This window comes from Anomaloglossus baeobatrachus, unplaced genomic scaffold (genome assembly GCF_048569485.1).
Source record: "Anomaloglossus baeobatrachus isolate aAnoBae1 unplaced genomic scaffold, aAnoBae1.hap1 Scaffold_3206, whole genome shotgun sequence".
Lineage (NCBI taxonomy): Eukaryota > Metazoa > Chordata > Amphibia > Anura > Aromobatidae > Anomaloglossus > Anomaloglossus baeobatrachus.
In genome coordinates this window covers 13290-38255 of record NW_027442602.1, presented here as the reverse complement: position 1 = coordinate 38255, position 24966 = coordinate 13290, and the positions used below count along the sequence as shown (strand labels likewise).

Below are 24966 nucleotides of genomic sequence, written 5' to 3'. Positions count from 1 at the left end.
AATGTTTGCAACCTACTGCGAAGCCTCATACCGCAATATAAGGAACGTCAAATACTAAGAAAGGGCGGCCTATGAAAGAATTACTACTTTCAATAAGTACACTTAAACGGCTAATTGGGAATAGAAAAACTGTAAAAAGCCCTCTGAGAAAGCCCCCCTCTAACCTTTGATAGTAAGCTTTTCTGTAGTCTGCCTGTTGATGTATTTTCCGTTTGAACTGTGCACAACATGAAGAGACGGAACACTGGCGGCTTGTCACAATGCCCCCCGATGACATCACAATAGCGCTGCTGCCTAGAAAACAAGCTGCGCAGAAGAAGTTGTTCTTTGGGTGGGAGGGTGGGCTAGTGGAAGGAGGGGGCAATCTCTTTTTTTCCCGGGTGGTAGGGGGATGACAGGAGAAGGGAAGCGGGTGGTGAGAAAGGTACAGAGGGCAGGGTTTGGGGGCTGGGAAGGAAAGGGAAAAGATTAGGGTTTGGGGATGATGAAAGGGCTTTCTACGGGTAAGGATGGCAAAGGGTGGCAGTGACGGAAAGTCAGGCAACCTGTCCTGTCCGTCTTTTTGTATCGTGAATTGGAAAGACTGCAAGGGGGAGGGGAGTTGCTTGCGCCCTAAAGGAGGAGTTATTCAGATTCATTGCAGTGGGCGGCGGCTGCAAAACGCACCATTCTTCTTGTTTTGGCTCTGCAAAGCAGCCTTTTCAAGGGTTGGCTTGGGTGACAAAATGTCTTGTGTAGGCGTGGGTTTGTCTCCCTCTCGCTCTCTCTCCCTAAGATGTGTCCGGCATAGGCCAGGGTGCCACTCGAGGCCCAAACCAATTCTGGTTATCGCTTCTCGGCCTTTTGGCTAAGATCAAGTGTAGTATCTGTTCTTATCAGTTTAATATCTGATACGTCCCCTATCTGGGGACCATATATTAAATGGATTTTTAGAACAGGGAGATGGAAAAAGAGCTTGCTCTGTCCACTCCACGCATTGACCTGGTATTGCAGTACCTCCAGGAACGGTGCACCCCTTCTTAACCCAGTTTCCAAAAGCAGAACTCAATTCACCTGATTCATATTAGCCCGATTTAATGAATTGGAAGAAAGCATACGTCTTCATATGCACCTCAATTTGGCCCATTCACTTTTCACACTTCCTCCTTTTGTTTTTTATCTTTCACACTTTTGACTTTCTTTATTCATCCAAATAGCAAACTCATCACCACTCAACCTGACCAACTCGGCTATGTCCCCGTGCTGCAGTTCTCTGTCTTATCTAGATCATTTGCAATTGAATGGAATAGATCCCTTTTGGACAAAGTGGATTCACCTGCTGCTGCAGTGACCACAGGTGTGATAACATCTAGAATTGGCATCTGGTGCGATCTCTCCGCTTCCACTCCAAAGAAAGTTACCTGTTTATTCCTATCATGCATTGGTTTTTGGGGTTTTCTTTGAGTAATGATGATCTCTTTAGTAGTCTGTTGGCGCCCTCTCCTGGAGGAATAGTTTGCTTGCTCTTGGACATTCTAAAAGAGAGGTCATGATAGACATTGAGCTTCTGAGCTCAATTGGGGACAGTCATGGGTGATGAATGTTTGCAACCTACTGCGAAGCCTCATACCGCAATATAAGGAACGTCAAATACTAAGAAAGGGCGGCCTATGAAAGAATTACTACTTTCAATAAGTACACTTAAACGGCTAATTGGGAATAGAAAAACTGTAAAAAGCCCTCTGAGAAAGCCCCCCTCTAACCTTTGATAGTAAGCTTTTCTGTAGTCTGCCTGTTGATGTATTTTCCGTTTGAACTGTGCACAACATGAAGAGACGGAACACTGGCGGCTTGTCACAATGCCCCCCGATGACATCACAATAGCGCTGCTGCCTAGAAAACAAGCTGCGCAGAAGAAGTTGTTCTTTGGGTGGGAGGGTGGGCTAGTGGAAGGAGGGGGCAATCTCTTTTTTTCCCGGGTGGTAGGGGGATGACAGGAGAAGGGAAGCGGGTGGTGAGAAAGGTACAGAGGGCAGGGTTTGGGGGCTGGGAAGGAAAGGGAAAAGATTAGGGTTTGGGGATGATGAAAGGGCTTTCTACGGGTAAGGATGGCAAAGGGTGGCAGTGACGGAAAGTCAGGCAACCTGTCCTGTCCGTCTTTTTGTATCGTGAATTGGAAAGACTGCAAGGGGGAGGGGAGTTGCTTGCGCCCTAAAGGAGGAGTTATTCAGATTCATTGCAGTGGGCGGCGGCTGCAAAACGCACCATTCTTCTTGTTTTGGCTCTGCAAAGCAGCCTTTTCAAGGGTTGGCTTGGGTGACAAAATGTCTTGTGTAGGCGTGGGTTTGTCTCCCTCTCGCTCTCTCTCCCTAAGATGTGTCCGGCATAGGCCAGGGTGCCACTCGAGGCCCAAACCAATTCTGGTTATCGCTTCTCGGCCTTTTGGCTAAGATCAAGTGTAGTATCTGTTCTTATCAGTTTAATATCTGATACGTCCCCTATCTGGGGACCATATATTAAATGGATTTTTAGAACAGGGAGATGGAAAAAGAGCTTGCTCTGTCCACTCCACGCATTGACCTGGTATTGCAGTACCTCCAGGAACGGTGCACCCCTTCTTAACCCAGTTTCCAAAAGCAGAACTCAATTCACCTGATTCATATTAGCCCGATTTAATGAATTGGAAGAAAGCATACGTCTTCATATGCACCTCAATTTGGCCCATTCACTTTTCACACTTCCTCCTTTTGTTTTTTATCTTTCACACTTTTGACTTTCTTTATTCATCCAAATAGCAAACTCATCACCACTCAACCTGACCAACTCGGCTATGTCCCCGTGCTGCAGTTCTCTGTCTTATCTAGATCATTTGCAATTGAATGGAATAGATCCCTTTTGGACAAAGTGGATTCACCTGCTGCTGCAGTGACCACAGGTGTGATAACATCTAGAATTGGCATCTGGTGCGATCTCTCCGCTTCCACTCCAAAGAAAGTTACCTGTTTATTCCTATCATGCATTGGTTTTTGGGGTTTTCTTTGAGTAATGATGATCTCTTTAGTAGTCTGTTGGCGCCCTCTCCTGGAGGAATAGTTTGCTTGCTCTTGGACATTCTAAAAGAGAGGTCATGATAGACATTGAGCTTCTGAGCTCAATTGGGGACAGTCATGGGTGATGAATGTTTGCAACCTACTGCGAAGCCTCATACCGCAATATAAGGAACGTCAAATACTAAGAAAGGGCGGCCTATGAAAGAATTACTACTTTCAATAAGTACACTTAAACGGCTAATTGGGAATAGAAAAACTGTAAAAAGCCCTCTGAGAAAGCCCCCCTCTAACCTTTGATAGTAAGCTTTTCTGTAGTCTGCCTGTTGATGTATTTTCCGTTTGAACTGTGCACAACATGAAGAGACGGAACACTGGCGGCTTGTCACAATGCCCCCCGATGACATCACAATAGCGCTGCTGCCTAGAAAACAAGCTGCGCAGAAGAAGTTGTTCTTTGGGTGGGAGGGTGGGCTAGTGGAAGGAGGGGGCAATCTCTTTTTTTCCCGGGTGGTAGGGGGATGACAGGAGAAGGGAAGCGGGTGGTGAGAAAGGTACAGAGGGCAGGGTTTGGGGGCTGGGAAGGAAAGGGAAAAGATTAGGGTTTGGGGATGATGAAAGGGCTTTCTACGGGTAAGGATGGCAAAGGGTGGCAGTGACGGAAAGTCAGGCAACCTGTCCTGTCCGTCTTTTTGTATCGTGAATTGGAAAGACTGCAAGGGGGAGGGGAGTTGCTTGCGCCCTAAAGGAGGAGTTATTCAGATTCATTGCAGTGGGCGGCGGCTGCAAAACGCACCATTCTTCTTGTTTTGGCTCTGCAAAGCAGCCTTTTCAAGGGTTGGCTTGGGTGACAAAATGTCTTGTGTAGGCGTGGGTTTGTCTCCCTCTCGCTCTCTCTCCCTAAGATGTGTCCGGCATAGGCCAGGGTGCCACTCGAGGCCCAAACCAATTCTGGTTATCGCTTCTCGGCCTTTTGGCTAAGATCAAGTGTAGTATCTGTGAGGCTCGGCAGATGCAATGCACACTGGAAGGTTGCGCTTGCTAGTACTCTTGATGTATAGTATATTCATCTAGAGGAAAACATGGCCCTACCAGGATCGAGGCTATTAGACTGAGTAAGTGTGGGGGCTATGGTGCAATGTGCCCCAGGACTGACGACCCTGGAGTGAGTCTGAGCTTGCTGGCTTGGGACCCCGGCGAGCCTTGGGCTCTGTAGCACACCGTACCTTGCCCTTTCATACTTTCTGAGCATATTGCTCTATCCCGGCCTTCTGGCTAGGAAGGGAAATTTTTATAATCATGGTCGGAGGTCCGTTCAGCTTTGGGCTGAGAAACCAACACCCGGTTGGAGGTCCGGGTCAGCTTCGGCTGAGAAACCAACACCCGGTTGGAGGTCCGGTTAGCCTTGGGCTGAGAAACCAACACCGGTTGACGGTCCGGGCAGTTTCGGCTGCGAAACCAACAACTAGTAGCTCTCTACTCCACTTGGGTAAGATGCCTGGGTGGACGCTGGGAGCAACGACAAGGCTCAACCAGGCTTCGGCTTGGGGGAGCACCGAAGATCCCTGACCCTTGCTGTGGCCTTCTGGCTCGGAGGGACGGGGTTGATTTTTGGGGACCCTCTCCTCACGGAGGGGTCCACACGAATCCTAGCCTTTGCACTGTTTTTGGTGTGACTTCGGTCATGCATTTTTTGCGGTGCTTTGGAAAGCTTCATTAAATCAAAATCTGTTCTTATCAGTTTAATATCTGATACGTCCCCTATCTGGGGACCATATATTAAATGGATTTTTAGAACAGGGAGATGGAAAAAGAGCTTGCTCTGTCCACTCCACGCATTGACCTGGTATTGCAGTACCTCCAGGAACGGTGCACCCCTTCTTAACCCAGTTTCCAAAAGCAGAACTCAATTCACCTGATTCATATTAGCCCGATTTAATGAATTGGAAGAAAGCATACGTCTTCATATGCACCTCAATTTGGCCCATTCACTTTTCACACTTCCTCCTTTTGTTTTTTATCTTTCACACTTTTGACTTTCTTTATTCATCCAAATAGCAAACTCATCACCACTCAACCTGACCAACTCGGCTATGTCCCCGTGCTGCAGTTCTCTGTCTTATCTAGATCATTTGCAATTGAATGGAATAGATCCCTTTTGGACAAAGTGGATTCACCTGCTGCTGCAGTGACCACAGGTGTGATAACATCTAGAATTGGCATCTGGTGCGATCTCTCCGCTTCCACTCCAAAGAAAGTTACCTGTTTATTCCTATCATGCATTGGTTTTTGGGGTTTTCTTTGAGTAATGATGATCTCTTTAGTAGTCTGTTGGCGCCCTCTCCTGGAGGAATAGTTTGCTTGCTCTTGGACATTCTAAAAGAGAGGTCATGATAGACATTGAGCTTCTGAGCTCAATTGGGGACAGTCATGGGTGATGAATGTTTGCAACCTACTGCGAAGCCTCATACCGCAATATAAGGAACGTCAAATACTAAGAAAGGGCGGCCTATGAAAGAATTACTACTTTCAATAAGTACACTTAAACGGCTAATTGGGAATAGAAAAACTGTAAAAAGCCCTCTGAGAAAGCCCCCCTCTAACCTTTGATAGTAAGCTTTTCTGTAGTCTGCCTGTTGATGTATTTTCCGTTTGAACTGTGCACAACATGAAGAGACGGAACACTGGCGGCTTGTCACAATGCCCCCCGATGACATCACAATAGCGCTGCTGCCTAGAAAACAAGCTGCGCAGAAGAAGTTGTTCTTTGGGTGGGAGGGTGGGCTAGTGGAAGGAGGGGGCAATCTCTTTTTTTCCCGGGTGGTAGGGGGATGACAGGAGAAGGGAAGCGGGTGGTGAGAAAGGTACAGAGGGCAGGGTTTGGGGGCTGGGAAGGAAAGGGAAAAGATTAGGGTTTGGGGATGATGAAAGGGCTTTCTACGGGTAAGGATGGCAAAGGGTGGCAGTGACGGAAAGTCAGGCAACCTGTCCTGTCCGTCTTTTTGTATCGTGAATTGGAAAGACTGCAAGGGGGAGGGGAGTTGCTTGCGCCCTAAAGGAGGAGTTATTCAGATTCATTGCAGTGGGCGGCGGCTGCAAAACGCACCATTCTTCTTGTTTTGGCTCTGCAAAGCAGCCTTTTCAAGGGTTGGCTTGGGTGACAAAATGTCTTGTGTAGGCGTGGGTTTGTCTCCCTCTCGCTCTCTCTCCCTAAGATGTGTCCGGCATAGGCCAGGGTGCCACTCGAGGCCCAAACCAATTCTGGTTATCGCTTCTCGGCCTTTTGGCTAAGATCAAGTGTAGTATCTGTTCTTATCAGTTTAATATCTGATACGTCCCCTATCTGGGGACCATATATTAAATGGATTTTTAGAACAGGGAGATGGAAAAAGAGCTTGCTCTGTCCACTCCACGCATTGACCTGGTATTGCAGTACCTCCAGGAACGGTGCACCCCTTCTTAACCCAGTTTCCAAAAGCAGAACTCAATTCACCTGATTCATATTAGCCCGATTTAATGAATTGGAAGAAAGCATACGTCTTCATATGCACCTCAATTTGGCCCATTCACTTTTCACACTTCCTCCTTTTGTTTTTTATCTTTCACACTTTTGACTTTCTTTATTCATCCAAATAGCAAACTCATCACCACTCAACCTGACCAACTCGGCTATGTCCCCGTGCTGCAGTTCTCTGTCTTATCTAGATCATTTGCAATTGAATGGAATAGATCCCTTTTGGACAAAGTGGATTCACCTGCTGCTGCAGTGACCACAGGTGTGATAACATCTAGAATTGGCATCTGGTGCGATCTCTCCGCTTCCACTCCAAAGAAAGTTACCTGTTTATTCCTATCATGCATTGGTTTTTGGGGTTTTCTTTGAGTAATGATGATTAGTGATGAGCGAGTACTAAAAAGCTCGGGTGCTCGAAGCTCGGGCCGAGCCTCCCAAGATACTCGTGTACTCGGCCCGAGCAACGAGCCCAATGTTATCCTATGGGAGACCCGAGTATTTTTGTGAAATGACCTCCCGGCAGCATGGAGAAACCCTAAAAATGTCACAAAAGTCTCAGAAGAGTGCTCAAATGACATGGCAACAGCATGGGGAAGACCCCTTGAAGCATTTATCACTCAAAAGTCACAGCTGTGAACAATTTTGTCCGCGTTTTACGCCATTTTTACGGACTCACCAGAAAACCTTCCAAAATGACCCCAAAATGATTTTTCATGGCGGAAATGTTAAGGGCACATACCCAATAGTGAGATAGATCTGGTGTATGTTACTTTTTGAGATCAATACATGAAAGATTTTACGTGAAAACATTGTGTGGCACTCCGATGTCCCTGAGAAGAGACGTACATGAAGGCCTCTTGAGTCTAATGTGCCCATTTTGAGGAAGTGAGTCTTTGTAGTATTTTCCTTTGCCAGGGCAGTCCTAAATTGTGAGGTTCACCAATGCCCCTGCATACAGACGTGCATGAGGGCCTCAAAACATTAAGTGTCCATTGTCAGGAAGTGGGTGTATTATAGTATAGCCCTTAGGCAGGGCAGCCAAAAATTGGGAGGCTCCACATTGTCCCTGGGTAGAGACGTGCATGATGGCCTTTAAACCTGAAGTGCCCATTGTAAGGAAGTGGGTCTATTTCAGTATAGCCCTTTGCCAGGGCAGCCAAAAATTGGGAGGCTCCACATTGTCCCTGGGTAGAGACGTGCATGAGGGCCTCAAAACATTAAGTGTCCATTGTCAGGAAGTGGGTGTATTATAGTATAGCCCTTAGGCAGGGCAGCCAAAAATTGGGAGGCTCCACATTGTCCCTGGGTAGAGACGTGCATGATGGCCTTTAAACCTGAAGTGCCCATTGTAAGGAAGTGGGTCTATTTCAGTATAGCCCTTTGCCAGGGCAGCCAAAAATTGGGAGGCTCCACATTGTCCCTGGGTAGAGACGTGCATGAGGGCCTCAAAACATTAAGTGTCCATTGTCAGGAAGTGGGTGTATTATAGTATAGCCCTTAGGCAGGGCAGCCAAAAATTGGGAGGCTCCACATTGTCCCTGGGTAGAGACGTGCATGATGGCCTTTAAACCTGAAGTGCCCATTGTAAGGAAGTGGGTCTATTTCAGTATAGCCCTTTGCCAGGGCAGCCAAAAATTGGGAGGCTCCACATTGTCCCTGGGTAGAGACGTGCATGAGGGCCTCAAAACATTAAGTGTCCATTGTCAGGAAGTGGGTGTATTATAGTATAGCCCTTAGGCAGGGCAGCCAAAAATTGGGAGGCTCCACATTGTCCCTGGGTAGAGACGTGCATGATGGCCTTTAAACCTGAAGTGCCCATTGTAAGGAAGTGGGTCTATTTCAGTATAGCCCTTTGCCAGGGCAGCCAAAAATTGGGAGGCTCCACATTGTCCCTGGGTAGAGACGTGCATGAGGGCCTCAAAACATTAAGTGTCCATTGTCAGGAAGTGGGTGTATTATAGTATAGCCCTTAGGCAGGGCAGCCAAAAATTGGGAGGCTCCACATTGTCCCTGGGTAGAGACGTGCATGATGGCCTTTAAACCTGAAGTGCCCATTGTAAGGAAGTGGGTCTATTTCAGTATAGCCCTTTGCCAGGGCAGCCAAAAATTGGGAGGCTCCACATTGTCCCTGGGTAGAGACGTGCATGAGGGCCTCAAAACATTAAGTGTCCATTGTCAGGAAGTGGGTGTATTATAGTATAGCCCTTAGGCAGGGCAGCCAAAAATTGGGAGGCTCCACATTGTCCCTGGGTAGAGACGTGCATGATGGCCTTTAAACCTGAAGTGCCCATTGTAAGGAAGTGGGTCTATTTCAGTATAGCCCTTTGCCAGGGCAGCCAAAAATTGGGAGGCTCCACATTGTCCCTGGGTAGAGACGTGCATGAGGGCCTCAAAACATTAAGTGTCCATTGTCAGGAAGTGGGTGTATTATAGTATAGCCCTTAGGCAGGGCAGCCAAAAATTGGGAGGCTCCACATTGTCCCTGGGTAGAGACGTGCATGATGGCCTTTAAACCTGAAGTGCCCATTGTAAGGAAGTGGGTCTATTTCAGTATAGCCCTTTGCCAGGGCAGCCAAAAATTGGGAGGCTCCACATTGTCCCTGGGTAGAGACGTGCATGAGGGCCTCAAAACATTAAGTGTCCATTGTCAGGAAGTGGGTGTATTATAGTATAGCCCTTAGGCAGGGCAGCCAAAAATTGGGAGGCTCCACATTGTCCCTGGGTAGAGACGTGCATGATGGCCTTTAAACCTGAAGTGCCCATTGTAAGGAAGTGGGTCTATTTCAGTATAGCCCTTTGCCAGGGCAGCCAAAAATTGGGAGGCTCCACATTGTCCCTGGGTAGAGACGTGCATGAGGGCCTCAAAACATTAAGTGTCCATTGTCAGGAAGTGGGTGTATTATAGTATAGCCCTTAGGCAGGGCAGCCAAAAATTGGGAGGCTCCACATTGTCCCTGGGTAGAGACGTGCATGATGGCCTTTAAACCTGAAGTGCCCATTGTAAGGAAGTGGGTCTATTTCAGTATAGCCCTTTGCCAGGGCAGCCAAAAATTGGGAGGCTCCACATTGTCCCTGGGTAGAGACGTGCATGAGGGCCTCAAAACATTAAGTGTCCATTTTAAGGAAGTGGGTGTATTTCAGTATAGCCCTTAGGCAGGGCAGCCAAAAATTGGGAGGCTCCACGTTGTCCCTGGGTAGAGACGTGCATGAGGGCCTCAAAACATTGTTCCCATTGCAAAGGAGCGGGTCTCCTGTCGTTGTAATGTCCATTCTGCAAAGAATGGGCGAAAAAATTTACCACTGGGGGTATACCTGAAACAAAGACCTAACTATTGTAACGGTCATCATGATGGCGCATGAGGAGAAGGAGGAGCAGTCCAGCGATTATCCAAAGTCGAGAAGTGTACCCATGGGTGAGTGGAGGTACATGGCAAACTTTAAATTCCGCTCTCATTTGCTGGTGGTGTGGTGAAGTCTGGCCCAATCCAACCCTTGTTCATCTTTATCAGAGTCAGCCTGTCAGCATTTTCAGTTGACAGGCGGGTGCGTTTATCTGTAATGATTCCACCTGCGGCACTAAAAACACGCTCTGACAAAACGCTAGCAGCAGGGCAGGCCAGGACTTCCAAGGCGTAGAGAGCCAATTCATGCCACGTGTCCAGCTTGGATACCCAATAATTGTAAGGCACAGAGGAATGTCGGAGTACAGTTGTTCGATCTGCAAGGTACTCCTTCAGCATCTGGGCAAACTTAGGATTTCTTGTGGCACTACCCCGCACCTCAGGGGCTGTGGTACGTGAGGGGCTGAGAAAACTGTCCCACATCTTAAAGACTGTTCCCCTACCTCTGGCGGATTGGACTTGTGCCTCTCTCGGCTGTACGCCTCGGTTGTCCACTGATTCCTGACCTATGCCGCTAGCGTTTTGTGAGGGGAATGCTTTGCCTACTTCCGTGAGTATGGCCTTCCGAAACTGCTGCATTTTGGTTGACCTCTCATCCACGGGAATAAGAGACAAAAAGTTCTCCTTGTAGCGTGGGTCTAACAGTGTTACCAACCAGTAATGATTGTCGGCCAAGATGTTCTTAACGCGAGGGTCACGAGACAGGCAGCTTACCATAAAGTCAGCCATGTGCGCCAGACTCTTAACAGCCAGGACTTCAGTAGCCTGACCAACAAGATGACTGAACATGCTGTCCTCCTCCTCCTCCTCCTCCTCCTCCTCCTCATCTACCCTGTCCTCTGGCCAGCCACGCTGAATCGAGGATATGACTGGTGTGCATGTCATATCCTCAATTTGGCCGGAGAGTTGCTCCATGTCTTCATCCTCCTCCTCGTCATAGTCCTCCACTGCACGTTGTGATGAGACGAGGCTGGGCTGTGTGTTATCACCCACACCCACTACTGTTTCTTGCTGCAACTCATCGCGCTCCGCCTGCAATGCATCATGTTTGTTTTTCAAAAGGGACCGTTTTAGAAGGCAGAGTAGCGGTATGGTGACGCTAATAATGGCGTCATCACCACTCACCATCTTGGTGGAGTCCTCAAAGTTTTGGAGGATGGTACATAGGTCTGACATCCATCTCCACTCCTCAGGTGTTATGTGTGGAGTTTGACCCATTTCCCGACGGCTTAGGTGATGCAGGTACTCAACAACTGCCCTCTTCTGCTCACATATCCTGACCAACATGTGCAGAGTTGAATTCCAACGCGTGGGGACATCACACACCAGTCTGTGAGCCGGAAGATGCAAACGGCGCTGAAAGCCGGCAAGGCCGGCTGAAGCAGTAGGTGACTTTCGAAAATGTGCAGACAGGCGGCGAACTTTTACCAGCAGATCAGACAGCTCTGGGTATGACTTTATAAACCGCTGAACCACGAGGTTGAGCACATGGGCCACGCATGGAACATGTGTCAGCTGGCCTCGCCTCAAAGCCGCCACCAGGTTCCGGCCATTGTCACAAACGACCTTTCCTGGCTTTAGGTTCAGAGGTGTGAGCCAGTGATCTGCCTGCTGTTTCAGAGCTGTCCACAGCTCTTCTGCATTGTGGGGTTTGTCACCTATGCAGATTAGCTTCAGCACAGCCTGTTGCCGCTTCGCCGAGGCAGTGCTGCAGTGCTTCCAGCTTGTGACTGGTGTGGAGGGCACAGTGGATGAGGATGCGCAGGAGGAGGAGGAGGCTGAAGAGCATGACATTCCGGAGCTGTAGAGTGTGGGTGAAACACTGACTGAGGTAGGGCCTGCAAACCTTGGTGTGGGAAGGACGTGTTCCGTCCCTCGCTCAGACTGGGTCCCAGCTTCCACAATATTAACCCAGTGTGCCGTCAACGAGATGTAGCGGCCTTGCCCACAAGCACTTGTCCACGTGTCTGTGGTTAGGTGGACTTTGGGTGAAACAGCGTTGTTCAGGGCACGTGTGATGTTTTGTGACACGTGGTTATGCAACGCGGGGACGGCACACCGGGAGAAATAGTGGCGGCTGGGGACCGAGTAACGTGGGACAGCTGCCGCCATCAGGTCACGGAATGCTTCTGTCTCCACCAGCCTAAAAGGCAACATTTCCAGCGCAAGCAGTCGCGAAATGTTAGCATTTAGAACTGTGGCATGTGGGGTGTTGGCAGTGTATTTGCGCCTGCGTTCAAAGGTTTGCTGAATGGATAACTGAACGCTGCGCTGGGACAAGGACGTGCTTGATGATGGTGTTCTTTCTGCGTAGGCAACTGCAGGTGCAGGAGTGGAGGAGGCTTGTTCGCAGGCAGCATGGACAGAGGATTGGCTCGCATGCACAACCAGCGAAGACGTAGCAGTGACATCAGCAAGCACTGCTCCTCGACTCTGTTGTACTTCCCACAAAGTCGGGTGCTTGGCTGACATGTGCCTGATCATGCTGGTGGTGGTCAGGCTGCTAGTTTTGGTACCCCTGCTGATGCTGGCACGGCAGGTGTTGCAAATGGCCTTTTTTGAATCATCTGGATCCAACTTAAAAAACTGCCAGACTCGTGAAGACCTAACATTTGTACAGGCACCTTGTGTCGTCGTGTTGTTACGGGGAACGGTTGCCTGACTTCTGCCTGGGACCACCACCCTGCTTCTTACTGCCTGTTGTGATGCTACGCCTCCCTCCCCCTGTGCACTGCTGTCCTCGCTCTGCATATCCTCCTGCCAGGTTGGGTCAGTTACTGGATCATCCACCACGTCGTCTTCCTCTTCCGCACCCTGCTCCTCCTCCTGACTTGCTGACAATTGTGTCTCATCATCGTCCACCACTTGTTGAGACACGTTGCCAACTTCGTGAGAACGTGGCTGCTCAAATATTTGGCTATCTGTACAGACGATCTCCTCATGACCCACTTCAATATGAGCTGGCGAGAGGCCAGAATGTGTGAATGGAAACGTGAACAGCTCTTCCGAGTGTCCAAGTGTGGGATCATTAATGTCCGAGGAGGACGTGTACTCAGCCTGGTGGTAGGAAGGAGGATCAGGTTCAGAAATGTGCGGTGCAGTATCACGGCTACTGACACTTGACCGTGTGGAAGACAGAGTGTTTGTGGTGGTGCCAATCTGACTGGAAGCATTATCCGCTATCCAACTAACAACCTGTTGACACTGGTCTTGGTTCAAGAGCGGTGTACTGCTGCGGTCCCCAAGAATTTGGGACAGGACGTGCGAGCGACTAGATGTGGCCCTTTGTTGTGGCGAAATTAGAGCTTGCCCACGACCTCGGCCTCTGCCTGCACCACCATCACGTCCACTTCCTTGTTCCTTGCCAATGCCCTTGCGCATTTTGCAATGCTGTGCACTGCTGACGTGTATATTCACTACTTGTGCGTTATATCAAAGTTTCTGGAAATTGCACACCAGTGCACCTGTACGCTGCCACCAACAGGCACACACGTGCGGTTTTAAAAACCAAGCACGGACGCAATAATAACCTAACACAGGTTTTAGGAGCAAAAATTAAGAACTCTGACACTATCAGCCACTGCTGACTGACGTGTATTATACACTACACTTGTGCGTTATATAATAGTTTGGTAAACGCACACCAGTGCACCTGTACGCTGCCACCAACAGGCACACACGTGCGGTTTTAAAAACCAAGCACGGACGCAATAATAACCTAACACAGGTTTTAGGAGCAAAAATTAAGAACTCTGACACTATCAGCCACTGCTGACTGACGTGTATTATACACTACACTTGTGCGTTATATAATAGTTTGGTAAACGCACACCAGTGCACCTGTACGCTGCCACCAACAGGCACACACGTGCGGTTTTAAAAACCAAGCACGGACGCAATAATAACCTAACACAGGTTTTAGGAGCAAAAATTAAGAACTCTGACACTATCAGCCACTGCTGACTGACGTGTATTATACACTACACTTGTGCGTTATATAATAGTTTGGTAAACGCACACCAGTGCACCTGTACGCTGCCACCAACAGGCACACACGTGCGGTTTTAAAAACCAAGCACGGACGCAATAATAACCTAACACAGGTTTTAGGAGCAAAAATTAAGAACTCTGACACTATCAGCCACTGCTGACTGACGTGTATTATACACTACACTTGTGCGTTATATAATAGTTTGGTAAACGCACACCAGTGCACCTGTACGCTGCCACCAACAGGCACACACGTGCGGTTTTAAAAACCAAGCACGGACGCAATAATAACCTAACACAGGTTTTAGGAGCAAAAATTAAGAACTCTGACACTATCAGCCACTGCTGACTGACGTGTATTATACACTACACTTGTGCGTTATATAATAGTTTGGTAAACGCACACCAGTGCACCTGTACGCTGCCACCAACAGGCACACACGTGCGGTTTTAAAAACCAAGCACGGACGCAATAATAACCTACTAACAGGTTTTTTTGGGGAGCGACAATTACAGTACAGACAAGTCAGACACTATCTGGACTGTTTTACACTGTGTACACCAGCCCCAGATATGAAGGCTGGTATACGGTCACCACTACCCTGCCTGCCTGCCTGCCTGTATACTGCTACAATAGTCCTGACAAGGACTCTTTTGGTCACTAGCCTGTATTCAGACCTGGCTATACCCTGCCTGTATATAGCAACAATAGTCCTGAGAAGGACTCTGCTACTGTACTCCGACCTGGCTATACCCTGCCTGCCTGTATACAACTAGAATAGTCCTGAGAAGGACTTTTGGTCACACTGTTTGCAGCCCTGCAACTGAAAAAGCTATAAAGGGCCGCAAAGCTTTCCCTGAATCAGCGACACTCTCCCTACACTCACTGTCAGAATAGCTGTGAGCAGAGCACAGCGCGCCGGCCGATATAAAGGCTCGGTGACGCTGTGCAGGCCGGCCAATCACTGCAATTCCACAACTAACAGGGCTGTGGCATTGCAGTGGTCTGCCAGCCAATCCCTGCATGAGGGCTGGCTCTCAAAAGAGCGCCAACATGCAGAAATGAAGACCACGAGTAAAGCACGAGTATCGCGAGATTACTCGGTCCCCGCCGAGCAGCCCGAGTACAGTGATACTCGTGCGAGTACCGAGTAGTGACAAGCATGCTCGCTCATCACTAATGATGATCTCTTTAGTAGTCTGTTGGCGCCCTCTCCTGGAGGAATAGTTTGCTTGCTCTTGGACATTCTAAAAGAGAGGTCATGATAGACATTGAGCTTCTGAGCTCAATTGGGGACAGTCATGGGTGATGAATGTTTGCAACCTACTGCGAAGCCTCATACCGCAATATAAGGAACGTCAAATACTAAGAAAGGGTGGCCTATGAAAGAATTACTACTTTCAATAAGTACACTTAAACGGCTAATTGGGAATAGAAAAACTGTAAAAAGCCCTCTGAGAAAGCCCCCCTCTAACCTTTGATAGTAAGCTTTTCTGTAGTCTGCCTGTTGATGTATTTTCCGTTTGAACTGTGCACAACATGAAGAGACGGAACACTGGCGGCTTGTCACAATGCCCCCCGATGACATCACAATAGCGCTGCTGCCTAGAAAACAAGCTGCGCAGAAGAAGTTGTTCTTTGGGTGGGAGGGTGGGCTAGTGGAAGGAGGGGGCAATCTCTTTTTTTCCCGGGTGGTAGGGGGATGACAGGAGAAGGGAAGCGGGTGGTGAGAAAGGTACAGAGGGCAGGGTTTGGGGGCTGGGAAGGAAAGGGAAAAGATTAGGGTTTGGGGATGATGAAAGGGCTTTCTACGGGTAAGGATGGCAAAGGGTGGCAGTGACGGAAAGTCAGGCAACCTGTCCTGTCCGTCTTTTTGTATCGTGAATTGGAAAGACTGCAAGGGGGAGGGGAGTTGCTTGCGCCCTAAAGGAGGAGTTATTCAGATTCATTGCAGTGGGCGGCGGCTGCAAAACGCACCATTCTTCTTGTTTTGGCTCTGCAAAGCAGCCTTTTCAAGGGTTGGCTTGGGTGACAAAATGTCTTGTGTAGGCGTGGGTTTGTCTCCCTCTCGCTCTCTCTCCCTAAGATGTGTCCGGCATAGGCCAGGGTGCCACTCGAGGCCCAAACCAATTCTGGTTATCGCTTCTCGGCCTTTTGGCTAAGATCAAGTGTAGTATCTGTTCTTATCAGTTTAATATCTGATACGTCCCCTATCTGGGGACCATATATTAAATGGATTTTTAGAACAGGGAGATGGAAAAAGAGCTTGCTCTGTCCACTCCACGCATTGACCTGGTATTGCAGTACCTCCAGGAACGGTGCACCCCTTCTTAACCCAGTTTCCAAAAGCAGAACTCAATTCACCTGATTCATATTAGCCCGATTTAATGAATTGGAAGAAAGCATACGTCTTCATATGCACCTCAATTTGGCCCATTCACTTTTCACACTTCCTCCTTTTGTTTTTTATCTTTCACACTTTTGACTTTCTTTATTCATCCAAATAGCAAACTCATCACCACTCAACCTGACCAACTCGGCTATGTCCCCGTGCTGCAGTTCTGTCTTATCTAGATCATTTGCAATTGAATGGAATAGATCCCTTTTGGACAAAGTGGATTCACCTGCTGCTGCAGTGACCACAGGTGTGATAACATCTAGAATTGGCATCTGGTGCGATCTCTCCGCTTCCACTCCAAAGAAAGTTACCTGTTTATTCCTATCATGCATTGGTTTTTGGGGTTTTCTTTGAGTAATGATGATCTCTTTAGTAGTCTGTTGGCGCCCTCTCCTGGAGGAATAGTTTGCTTGCTCTTGGACATTCTAAAAGAGAGGTCATGATAGACATTGAGCTTCTGAGCTCAATTGGGGACAGTCATGGGTGATGAATGTTTGCAACCTACTGCGAAGCCTCATACCGCAATATAAGGAACGTCAAATACTAAGAAAGGGCGGCCTATGAAAGAATTACTACTTTCAATAAGTACACTTAAACGGCTAATTGGGAATAGAAAAACTGTAAAAAGCCCTCTGAGAAAGCCCCCCTCTAACCTTTGATAGTAAGCTTTTCTGTAGTCTGCCTGTTGATGTATTTTCCGTTTGAACTGTGCACAACATGAAGAGACGGAACACTGGCGGCTTGTCACAATGCCCCCCGATGACATCACAATAGCGCTGCTGCCTAGAAAACAAGCTGCGCAGAAGAAGTTGTTCTTTGGGTGGGAGGGTGGGCTAGTGGAAGGAGGGGGCAATCTCGTTTTTTCCCGGGTGGTAGGGGGATGACAGGAGAAGGGAAGCGGGTGGTGAGAAAGGTACAGAGGGCAGGGTTTGGGGGCTGGGAAGGAAAGGGAAAAGATTAGGGTTTGGGGATGATGAAAGGGCTTTCTACGGGTAAGGATGGCAAAGGGTGGCAGTGACGGAAAGTCAGGCAACCTGTCCTGTCCGTCTTTTTGTATCGTGAATTGGAAAGACTGCAAGGGGGAGGGGAGTTGCTTGCGCCCTAAAGGAGGAGTTATTCAGATTCATTGCAGTGGGCGGCGGCTGCAAAACGCACCATTCTTCTTGTTTTGGCTCTGCAAAGCAGCCTTTTCAAGGGTTGGCTTGGGTGACAAAATGTCTTGTGTAGGCGTGGGTTTGTCTCCCTCTCGCTCTCTCTCCCTAAGATGTGTCCGGCATAGGCCAGGGTGCCACTCGAGGCCCAAACCAATTCTGGTTATCGCTTCTCGGCCTTTTGGCTAAGATCAAGTGTAGTATCTGTTCTTATCAGTTTAATATCTGATACGTCCCCTATCTGGGGACCATATATTAAATGGATTTTTAGAACAGGGAGATGGAAAAAGAGCTTGCTCTGTCCACTCCACGCATTGACCTGGTATTGCAGTACCTCCAGGAACGGTGCACCCCTTCTTAACCCAGTTTCCAAAAGCAGAACTCAATTCACCTGATTCATATTAGCCCGATTTAATGAATTGGAAGAAAGCATACGTCTTCATATGCACCTCAATTTGGCCCATTCACTTTTCACACTTCCTCCTTTTGTTTTTTATCTTTCACACTTTTGACTTTCTTTATTCATCCAAATAGCAAACTCATCACCACTCAACCTGACCAACTCGGCTATGTCCCCGTGCTGCAGTTCTCTGTCTTATCTAGATCATTTGCAATTGAATGGAATAGATCCCTTTTGGACAAAGTGGATTCACCTGCTGCTGCAGTGACCACAGGTGTGATAACATCTAGAATTGGCATCTGGTGCGATCTCTCCGCTTCCACTCCAAAGAAAGTTACCTGTTTATTCCTATCATGCATTGGTTTTTGGGGTTTTCTTTGAGTAATGATGATCTCTTTAGTAGTCTGTTGGCGCCCTCTCCTGGAGGAATAGTTTGCTTGCTCTTGGACATTCTAAAAGAGAGGTCATGATAGACATTGAGCTTCTGAGCTCAATTGGGGACAGTCATGGGTGATGAATGTTTGCAACCTACTGCGAAGCCTCATACCGCAATATAAGGAACGTCAAATACTAAGAAAGGGCGGCCTATGAAAGAATTACTACTTTCAATAAGTACACTTAAACGGCTAATTGGGAATAGAAAAACTGTAAAAAGCCCTCTGAGAAAGCCCCCCTCTAACCTTTGATAGTAAGCTTTTCTGTAGTCTGCCTGTTGATGTATTTTCCGTTTGAACTGTGCACAACATGAAGAGACGGAACACTGGCGGCTTGTCACAATGCCCCCCGATGACATCACAATAGCGCTGCTGCCTAGAAAACAAGCTGCGCAGAAGAAGTTGTTCTTTGGGTGGGAGGGTGGGCTAGTGGAAGGAGGGGGCAATCTCTTTTTTTCCCGGGTGGTAGGGGGATGACAGGAGAAGGGAAGCGGGTGGTGAGAAAGGTACAGAGGGCAGGGTTTGGGGGCTGGGAAGGAAAGGGAAAAGATTAGGGTTTGGGGATGATGAAAGGGCTTTCTACGGGTAAGGATGGCAAAGGGTGGCAGTGACGGAAAGTCAGGCAACCTGTCCTGTCCGTCTTTTTGTATCGTGAATTGGAAAGACTGCAAGGGGGAGGGGAGTTGCTTGCGCCCTAAAGGAGGAGTTATTCAGATTCATTGCAGTGGGCGGCGGCTGCAAAACGCACCATTCTTCTTGTTTTGGCTCTGCAAAGCAGCCTTTTCAAGGGTTGGCTTGGGTGACAAAATGTCTTGTGTAGGCGTGGGTTTGTCTCCCTCTCGCTCTCTCTCCCTAAGATGTGTCCGGCATAGGCCAGGGTGCCACTCGAGGCCCAAACCAATTCTGGTTATCGCTTCTCGGCCTTTTGGCTAAGATCAAGTGTAGTATCTGTTCTTATCAGTTTAATATCTGATACGTCCCCTATCTGGGGACCATATATTAAATGGATTTTTAGAACAGGGAGATGGAAAAAGAGCTTGCTCTGTCCACTCCACGCATTGACCTGGTATTGCAGTACCTCCAGGAACGGTGCACCCCTTCTTAACCCAGTTTCCAAAAGCAGAACTCAATTCACCTGATTCATATTAGCCCGATTTAATGAATTGGAAGAAAGCATACGTCTTCATATGCACCTCAATTTGGCCCATTCACTTTTCACACTTCCTCCTTTTGTTTTTTATCTTTCACACTTTTGACTTTCTTTATTCATCCAAATAGCAAACTCATCACCACTCAACCTGACCAACTCGGCTATGTCCCCGTGCTGCAGTTCTCTGTCTTATCTAGATCATTTGCAATTGAATGGAATAGATCCCTTTTGGACAAAGTGGATTCACCTGCTGCTGCAGTGACCACAGGTGTGATAACATCTAGAATTGGCATCTGGTGCGATCTCTCCGCTTCCACTCCAAAGAAAGTTACCTGTTTATTCCTATCATGCATTGGTTTTTGGGGTTTTCTTTGAGTAATGATGATCTCTTTAGTAGTCTGTTGGCGCCCTCTCCTGGAGGAATAGTTTGCTTGCTCTTGGACATTCTAAAAGAGAGGTCATGATAGACATTGAGCTTCTGAGCTCAATTGGGGACAGTCATGGGTGATGAATGTTTGCAACCTACTGCGAAGCCTCATACCGCAATATAAGGAACGTCAAATACTAAGAAAGGGCGGCCTATGAAAGAATTACTACTTTCAATAAGTACACTTAAACGGCTAATTGGGAATAGAAAAACTGTAAAAAGCCCTCTGAGAAAGCCCCCCTCTAACCTTTGATAGTAAGCTTTTCTGTAGTCTGCCTGTTGATGTATTTTCCGTTTGAACTGTGCACAACATGAAGAGACGGAACACTGGCGGCTTGTCACAATGCCCCCCGATGACATCACAATAGCGCTGCTGCCTAGAAAACAAGCTGCGCAGAAGAAGTTGTTCTTTGGGTGGGAGGGTGGGCTAGTGGAAGGAGGGGGCAATCTCTTTTTTTCCCGGGTGGTAGGGGGATGACAGGAGAAGGGAAGCGGGTGGTGAGAAAGGTACAGAGGGCAGGGTTTGGGGGCTGGGAAGGAAAGGGAAAAGATTAGGGTTTGGGGATGATGAAAGGGCTTTCTACGGGTAAGGATGGCAAAGGGTGGCAGTGACAGAAAGTCAGGCAACCTGTCCTGTCCGTCTTTTTGTATCGTGAATTGGAAAGACTGCAAGGGGGAGGGGAGTTGCTTGCGCCCTAAAGGAGGAGTTATTCAGATTCATTGCAGTGGGCGGCGGCTGCAAAACGCACCATTCTTCTTGTTTTGGCTCTGCAAAGCAGCCTTTTCAAGGGTTGGCTTGGGTGACAAAATGTCTTGTGTAGGCGTGGGTTTGTCTCCCTCTCGCTCTCTCTCCCTAAGATGTGTCCGGCATAGGCCAGGGTGCCACTCGAGGCCCAAACCAATTCTGGTTATCGCTTCTCGGCCTTTTGGCTAAGATCAAGTGTAGTATCTGTTCTTATCAGTTTAATATCTGATACGTCCCCTATCTGGGGACCATATATTAAATGGATTTTTAGAACAGGGAGATGGAAAAAGAGCTTGCTCTGTCCACTCCACGCATTGACCTGGTATTGCAGTACCTCCAGGAACGGTGCACCCCTTCTTAACCCAGTTTCCAAAAGCAGAACTCAATTCACCTGATTCATATTAGCCCGATTTAATGAATTGGAAGAAAGCATACGTCTTCATATGCACCTCAATTTGGCCCATTCACTTTTCACACTTCCTCCTTTTGTTTTTTATCTTTCACACTTTTGACTTTCTTTATTCATCCAAATAGCAAACTCATCACCACTCAACCTGACCAACTCGGCTATGTCCCCGTGCTGCAGTTCTCTGTCTTATCTAGATCATTTGCAATTGAATGGAATAGATCCCTTTTGGACAAAGTGGATTCACCTGCTGCTGCAGTGACCACAGGTGTGATAACATCTAGAATTGGCATCTGGTGCGATCTCTCCGCTTCCACTCCAAAGAAAGTTACCTGTTTATTCCTATCATGCATTGGTTTTTGGGGTTTTCTTTGAGTAATGATGATCTCTTTAGTAGTCTGTTGGCGCCCTCTCCTGGAGGAATAGTTTGCTTGCTCTTGGACATTCTAAAAGAGAGGTCATGATAGACATTGAGCTTCTGAGCTCAATTGGGGACAGTCATGGGTGATGAATGTTTGCAACCTACTGCGAAGCCTCATACCGCAATATAAGGAACGTCAAATACTAAGAAAGGGCGGCCTATGAAAGAATTACTACTTTCAATAAGTACACTTAAACGGCTAATTGGGAATAGAAAAACTGTAAAAAGCCCTCTGAGAAAGCCCCCCTCTAACCTTTGATAGTAAGCTTTTCTGTAGTCTGCCTGTTGATGTATTTTCCGTTTGAACTGTGCACAACATGAAGAGACGGAACACTGGCGGCTTGTCACAATGCCCCCCGATGACATCACAATAGCGCTGCTGCCTAGAAAACAAGCTGCGCAGAAGAAGTTGTTCTTTGGGTGGGAGGGTGGGCTAGTGGAAGGAGGGGGCAATCTCTTTTTTTCCCGGGTGGTAGGGGGATGACAGGAGAAGGGAAGCGGGTGGTGAGAAAGGTACAGAGGGCAGGGTTTGGGGGCTGGGAAGGAAAGGGAAAAGATTAGGGTTTGGGGATGATGAAAGGGCTTTCTACGGGTAAGGATGGCAAAGGGTGGCAGTGACGGAAAGTCAGGCAACCTGTCCTGTCCGTCTTTTTGTATCGTGAATTGGAAAGACTGCAAGGGGGAGGGGAGTTGCTTGCGCCCTAAAGGAGGAGTTATTCAGATTCATTGCAGTGGGCGGCGGCTGCAAAACGCACCATTCTTCTTGTTTTGGCTCTGCAAAGCAGCCTTTTCAAGGGTTGGCTTGGGTGACAAAATGTCTTGTGTAGGCGTGGGTTTGTCTCCCTCTCGCTCTCTCTCCCTAAGATGTGTCCGGCATAGGCCAGGGTGCCACTCGAGGCCCAAACCAATTCTGGTTATCGCTTCTCGGCCTTTTGGCTAAGATCAAGTGTAGTATCTGTTCTTATCAGTTTAATATCTGATACGTCCCCTATCTGGGGACCATATATTAAATGGATTTTTAGAACAGGGAGATGGAAAAAGAGCTTGCTCTGTCCACTCCACGCATTGACCTGGTATTGCAGTACCTCCAGGAACGGTGCACCCCTTCTTAACCCAGTTTCCAAAAGCAGAACTCAATTCACCTGATTCATATTAGCCCGATTTAATGAATTGGAAGAAAGCATACGTCTTCATATGCACCTCAATTTGGCCCATTCACTTTTCACACTTCCTCCTTTTGTTTTTTATCTTTCACACTTTTGACTTTCTTTATTCATCCAAATAGCAAACTCATCACCACTCAACCTGACCAACTCGGCTATGTCCCCGTGCTGCAGTTCTCTGTCTTATCTAGATCATTTGCAATTGAATGGAATAGATCCCTTTTGGACAAAGTGGATTCACCTGCTGCTGCAGTGACCACAGGTGTGATAACATCTAGAATTGGCATCTGGTGCGATCTCTCCGCTTCCACTCCAAAGAAAGTTACCTGTTTATTCCTATCATGCATTGGTTTTTGGGGTTTTCTTTGAGTAATGATGATCTCTTTAGTAGTCTGTTGGCGCCCTCTCCTGGAGGAATAGTTTGCTTGCTCTTGGACATTCTAAAAGAGAGGTCATGATAGACATTGAGCTTCTGAGCTCAATTGGGGACAGTCATGGGTGATGAATGTTTGCAACCTACTGCGAAGCCTCATACCGCAATATAAGGAACGTCAAATACTAAGAAAGGGCGGCCTATGAAAGAATTACTACTTTCAATAAGTACACTTAAACGGCTAATTGGGAATAGAAAAACTGTAAAAAGCCCTCTGAGAAAGCCCCCCTCTAACCTTTGATAGTAAGCTTTTCTGTAGTCTGCCTGTTGATGTATTTTCCGTTTGAACTGTGCACAACATGAAGAGACGGAACACTGGCGGCTTGTCACAATGCCCCCCGATGACATCACAATAGCGCTGCTGCCTAGAAAACAAGCTGCGCAGAAGAAGTTGTTCTTTGGGTGGGAGGGTGGGCTAGTGGAAGGAGGGGGCAATCTCTTTTTTTCCCGGGTGGTAGGGGGATGACAGGAGAAGGGAAGCGGGTGGTGAGAAAGGTACAGAGGGCAGGGTTTGGGGGCTGGGAAGGAAAGGGAAAAGATTAGGGTTTGGGGATGATGAAAGGGCTTTCTACGGGTAAGGATGGCAAAGGGTGGCAGTGACGGAAAGTCAGGCAACCTGTCCTGTCCGTCTTTTTGTATCGTGAATTGGAAAGACTGCAAGGGGGAGGGGAGTTGCTTGCGCCCTAAAGGAGGAGTTATTCAGATTCATTGCAGTGGGCGGCGGCTGCAAAACGCACCATTCTTCTTGTTTTGGCTCTGCAAAGCAGCCTTTTCAAGGGTTGGCTTGGGTGACAAAATGTCTTGTGTAGGCGTGGGTTTGTCTCCCTCTCGCTCTCTCTCCCTAAGATGTGTCCGGCATAGGCCAGGGTGCCACTCGAGGCCCAAACCAATTCTGGTTATCGCTTCTCGGCCTTTTGGCTAAGATCAAGTGTAGTATCTGTTCTTATCAGTTTAATATCTGATACGTCCCCTATCTGGGGACCATATATTAAATGGATTTTTAGAACAGGGAGATGGAAAAAGAGCTTGCTCTGTCCACTCCACGCATTGACCTGGTATTGCAGTACCTCCAGGAACGGTGCACCCCTTCTTAACCCAGTTTCCAAAAGCAGAACTCAATTCACCTGATTCATATTAGCCCGATTTAATGAATTGGAAGAAAGCATACGTCTTCATATGCACCTCAATTTGGCCCATTCACTTTTCACACTTCCTCCTTTTGTTTTTTATCTTTCACACTTTTGACTTTCTTTATTCATCCAAATAGCAAACTCATCACCACTCAACCTGACCAACTCGGCTATGTCCCCGTGCTGCAGTTCTCTGTCTTATCTAGATCATTTGCAATTGAATGGAATAGATCCCTTTTGGACAAAGTGGATTCACCTGCTGCTGCAGTGACCACAGGTGTGATAACATCTAGAATTGGCATCTGGTGCGATCTCTCCGCTTCCACTCCAAAGAAAGTTACCTGTTTATTCCTATCATGCATTGGTTTTTGGGGTTTTCTTTGAGTAATGATGATCTCTTTAGTAGTCTGTTGGCGCCCTCTCCTGGAGGAATAGTTTGCTTGCTCTTGGACATTCTAAAAGAGAGGTCATGATAGACATTGAGCTTCTGAGCTCAATTGGGGACAGTCATGGGTGATGAATGTTTGCAACCTACTGCGAAGCCTCATACCGCAATATAAGGAACGTCAAATACTAAGAAAGGGCGGCCTATGAAAGAATTACTACTTTCAATAAGTACACTTAAACGGCTAATTGGGAATAGAAAAACTGTAAAAAGCCCTCTGAGAAAGCCCCCCTCTAACCTTTGATAGTAAGCTTTTCTGTAGTCTGCCTGTTGATGTATTTTCCGTTTGAACTGTGCACAACATGAAGAGACGGAACACTGGCGGCTTGTC

The 24966-nt window shown here is 47.7% G+C and overlaps 10 non-coding genes and 1 pseudogene across 10 annotated transcripts; all 11 read left to right on the top strand.

Moving 5' to 3' along the window:
• The first annotated feature begins 827 nt into the window (after positions 1-827).
• LOC142269476 (U2 spliceosomal RNA) lies at positions 828-1018 on the top strand. The gene has a single exon (XR_012734930.1). It is a non-coding gene; the product is annotated as a U2 spliceosomal RNA (small nuclear RNA).
• Positions 1019-2405: 1387 nt separating this feature from the next.
• On the top strand, positions 2406-2596 carry LOC142269475 (U2 spliceosomal RNA). Its single transcript, XR_012734929.1, has one exon. It is a non-coding gene; the product is annotated as a U2 spliceosomal RNA (small nuclear RNA).
• A 1387-nt stretch (positions 2597-3983) lies between these two features.
• On the top strand, positions 3984-4110 carry LOC142269460 (U2 spliceosomal RNA; annotated as a pseudogene).
• A 600-nt stretch (positions 4111-4710) lies between these two features.
• On the top strand, positions 4711-4906 carry LOC142269511 (U2 spliceosomal RNA). The gene has a single exon (XR_012734960.1). It is a non-coding gene; the product is annotated as a U2 spliceosomal RNA (small nuclear RNA).
• A 1387-nt stretch (positions 4907-6293) lies between these two features.
• LOC142269472 (U2 spliceosomal RNA) lies at positions 6294-6484 on the top strand. The gene has a single exon (XR_012734927.1). It is a non-coding gene; the product is annotated as a U2 spliceosomal RNA (small nuclear RNA).
• Positions 6485-16070: 9586 nt separating this feature from the next.
• Positions 16071-16261, top strand: LOC142269471 (U2 spliceosomal RNA). The gene has a single exon (XR_012734926.1). It is a non-coding gene; the product is annotated as a U2 spliceosomal RNA (small nuclear RNA).
• Positions 16262-17646: 1385 nt separating this feature from the next.
• On the top strand, positions 17647-17837 carry LOC142269470 (U2 spliceosomal RNA). The gene has a single exon (XR_012734925.1). It is a non-coding gene; the product is annotated as a U2 spliceosomal RNA (small nuclear RNA).
• A 1387-nt stretch (positions 17838-19224) lies between these two features.
• Positions 19225-19415, top strand: LOC142269469 (U2 spliceosomal RNA). Its single transcript, XR_012734924.1, has one exon. It is a non-coding gene; the product is annotated as a U2 spliceosomal RNA (small nuclear RNA).
• A 1387-nt stretch (positions 19416-20802) lies between these two features.
• Positions 20803-20993, top strand: LOC142269468 (U2 spliceosomal RNA). The gene has a single exon (XR_012734923.1). It is a non-coding gene; the product is annotated as a U2 spliceosomal RNA (small nuclear RNA).
• A 1387-nt stretch (positions 20994-22380) lies between these two features.
• LOC142269467 (U2 spliceosomal RNA) lies at positions 22381-22571 on the top strand. The gene has a single exon (XR_012734922.1). It is a non-coding gene; the product is annotated as a U2 spliceosomal RNA (small nuclear RNA).
• Positions 22572-23958: 1387 nt separating this feature from the next.
• LOC142269466 (U2 spliceosomal RNA) lies at positions 23959-24149 on the top strand. The gene has a single exon (XR_012734921.1). It is a non-coding gene; the product is annotated as a U2 spliceosomal RNA (small nuclear RNA).
• The last annotated feature ends 817 nt before the right edge of the window (positions 24150-24966 follow it).